This window comes from Coenobita brevimanus, chromosome 8, assembly GCF_032717465.1.
Source record: "Coenobita brevimanus isolate Jiangsu-jjx chromosome 8, ASM3271746v2, whole genome shotgun sequence".
In the NCBI taxonomy this organism is placed as follows: Eukaryota; Metazoa; Arthropoda; class Malacostraca; order Decapoda; family Coenobitidae; genus Coenobita; species Coenobita brevimanus.
The window spans coordinates 34,792,334-34,796,267 of record NC_136961.1 but is presented as its reverse complement, the minus strand read 5'-3'; positions in this window follow the sequence as shown (position 1 = coordinate 34,796,267).

Genomic DNA, 3,934 nt, shown 5'->3' with positions numbered 1-3,934 from the left:
GTTTGAATGTAATAAAGATGAGGTATCAGAGGAGTATCTGTGGAGAGACGCTTAGGGATCGAGTGAGAAATGATGAAGTGCGAAGGAGAACTGCAGTTATGCGGGAGAAGCCTGATCGAGTTGAGCAGAGAGTGTTACGATGGTTTGGGCAAAGTGGAGAGAATGGATGAAGAGCGATTGGTGAAAAAGATAACTGGATCGGATGTGAGAGCAGTAAGCCTGAGAGGAAGACCACGAATAGGATGGATGGAAAGTGCGAAGTGAGCATTAGATTTGAAAGACATGTCTTTAGAGCACGAAAGAGTGGCTGCGCGTGATAGGGATGACTGGAGAGAAATTGTGAATAAATAAATGATGATGAGGCTCACAGGGGATATTCTCCCACATTTGGTCTGATCAGCTGATCAGGTCAGGCACGAGTAAGGGGATGGGTCCAATATGATGTGGCAGAGGTAAACCATCTCTGGTGTCGGACCTTGCTGCGGATATCAGTGATTGCACTGCGCATTTGACCCTCGTGCAGTGTGGTGCGGTGAGGATCAGGCCCTACTTCCGTTGGGGCTAAGATACGAATAAATGAGTGTGTGTGGATGAGTAAATTGGGAATGAGTCGTCCTGTCTTGGCTAACCCACTTTCCTTGGGGGAAGCATCCTATATCTGTCTATCTATCTATCTGTCTATCTATCTATCTGTCTATCTATCTATTTATCTGTGAATACTGTATAGCTACCTGTCTATCTATCTATCTATATCTATCTATCTATCTATCTATATCTGTGTATACTGTATATCTATCTGTCTATCTATCTATCTATCTATATCTCTGTATACTGTATATCTATCTGTCTATCTATCTATCTATCTATCTGTCCATCTCTCTCTCTCTGTTATATATATATATATATATATATATATATATATATATATATATATATATATATATATATATATATATATACTATATATATATATTCATACACGAGTATACATGTGTGTGTGTGTGTGTGTGTGTGTGTGTGTGTGTGTGTGTGTGTGTGTGTGTGTGTGTGTGTGTGTGTGTGTGTGCATTTAAGGCATGAGTATGTTTAAGAGAAACTGGAGAATCTAGCAGTGAATCAGGATGTATGGTGGCCTCCGGGGATGGGGACGGGAAGCGTTGTGCTGAATTGTGTTTCGCATTTTCGACTTTCTTATGATGGTTTATCTTCAGAATTTTATGCAAGTCGTACAAAAGATGTATTTGAGGCGAGATTGAAAAGGTCGACTGGTGAGATGAGCACATGACAGAGTGACTCATTTTTGGTGGGACTCTCATGACAGAGAAATTATTTGCAAGTATTTTTTTTTTTCATTTTCACTATGTTTGGACTTTATTAACACCACTGTAAGAATGGGAGATAGTCTTACCGGTATATGATGTGTGATAAGTGATCCATAATATGGAGTGTGATCACGTGTCGCCGATGACCTCTACAAAATTATGCAAAACTAAAAAAAATATTGATGTCTATCTATCTATCTATTACCAGACGCCTCAATCCCGCAAAGTGTCGCCACAAACAAATCACCTCCATGTCGCCCTGTCCTCCCCAGTTTCACTCCCCTGCTCTCAGCTCACACCTCCCCTCTCTCATATACCTCTCCTCTGCATCCATACATCTCATCCTTGGTCTCCTCCTCCCTCTCCCCCCCTCCATATCACTCACATACACTCTTCTCGTCAGTCTCTCACTCTCCATCCTCTCCACATGGCGAAACCACCTCAGAGAGTTTCTCCTAACGCATACTATCACATCCACATCCACACCACAATGCTCCTTCACTTCCTCATTAGTCAGTCTGTCTCTCTATGGAACTCCACATGTTTCTCTCAAATTACTCATTTCCACTGCTTTCATTCTTGACACGTGTCCCTCCAACAGGGTCCAAGCTTCACTTCTATACGTTAGAGTTGGTATCACAATACTGTCATGTAGTAACTTTTTCACTTCCATGCTCACTTCCATGTTTCTTATCACTGCTTTCAAGGAACCAGCAACCTTTCTTCCTTGTTGTACCCTTTCAAGCACTTTACCCTCTAAACTTCGATTCTTACTCATCACACTACCCAAGTACTTAAACGCACTCACATTCTCCACCTCCTTCTTATCCAACCTTACTGTACATTCAGTGACTTCACTTCTCTCGAAGACCATAACTTTACTCTTCCCCACATTCACCTTTAGATTTCGTTTCTTACACACTCTCCCAAACTCATCTACCAAGCCTTGCGGCTCCCTTTCGTCTTCATTTAGCAACATAGTATCATCTGCAAACAACAGTACAGGGAGTTTCCAAACATTGCTCTCTCTCATAAGGGGCACTCCATCATCCACTGCGCTACCTCGTATCTCTTTTATAACCCCATCCACATACAGATTGAATAACCATGGAGACATGACACATCACTGTTCCAGTCCAACCTTCAAACAGAAAAAATCACTCAGTTCACTATCCACACGCACTGCAGCCTTAGCACTGTCATACATACTCTTCACGGCATTCAACTTCCCATCTGCTCCATAATTCTTAATACTTTCCACAATCCTTGTCTATCAACCCTGTCATATGCTGTCTCCAAATCCATGAAGGCCGCATACAACTTCTCTCTCTTCCCTAGAAACTTTTCCACTAAAGATCTAAGAATGAATATCTGATCTACACAACCTCATCCTGTCCTAAAACCTCCTTGTCCTTCTCCAGCTAATTCCTCAGTTATTTGCCTAACTCTGTCAGTATCTTACCATATACTTTTCGTATTACACTTAGAATGCAAATGCCTCTATGATTACCACACACTTCCTTTTCCCCTTTTCCACTGAACAGGAGAATAATTATACCTGACTTCTAGTCCTCCAGGACTCTACCTTCCTCCCAGGCCAATCTGCACAATTTCCACACCCATTCTACTATTATCTCTCCCCCCATACTTCACCATTTCACCACACACTCCATCAATTCCTGGGGCTTTCCACATATTGACTTTCTTCATTGCTTCCACAACTTCCATCCTACTGATTTCTTCCTGTCTTCTCACATCCCTCCATCTCCCAGCCATTCCCCAGCCACTTATACTCGCATTACTTTCATTCTCTGTGTTCAACAAATTATTAAAGTGTTCTCTCCATCTGTCACTTTTTCTCCCTTCTCCAATAGTAATTACCATTTTTATCTTTCACTCTCCGACTAACTTCTTTGGCACCCTGTCTAACTCTCTTTACCTCTTTCCAGAACATTTTCTTACATTCCCTCCTCTTTACGCTCAAATTCCTTCCAAATTCCTCATCCACTCTCTTCTTACTCTCTCTTACTAATCTTTTCACCTCCTTCTTCCTCTCTACACATAACTTTCTCTTCAGTCTCTCAACTTCTGTGTTTCGTCCAAAACATGAGAATTTTGATCTTAATAACTTTGATACATAGAAGAAAAATGTCACATTTGATAGCAACACCTACTCCTGCAATACTGTAAAGGGAAATAAATAATTATATCCAGAAGAGTTGGAAGCGTAAACCCCGGAGATCCCACCCTTTATAAATTTTGTTCCATGGAAGGTTTAAACAATAGTGTTGTTTCCCTAAGGGTAGTCCCTTCCTTCTCCTATAGAGAGTGGCCATTAAGGTCCCACCCTGCCTAAATGTGGCTGGGGTGAGTGTTTATCAGCAGGCAAGACTTCGTGTTCCAGGGTTAAAAAAAAAAAACGTGACCTTGCATGTCGGATTTGCCCAGAACCTGCACTCGCACAGTGAGCACATGGTTTTGGGGGGTTTCACTTTGCCAAAAATTTGCCCCTGGTTAAGATCATCGATCCTTGGGGGTTCCACCCTTCCCTAAACTTGGCTGAGATGATTATCTATCAATACACAGTATTGATTAATTTTTTCTCTTAAGAA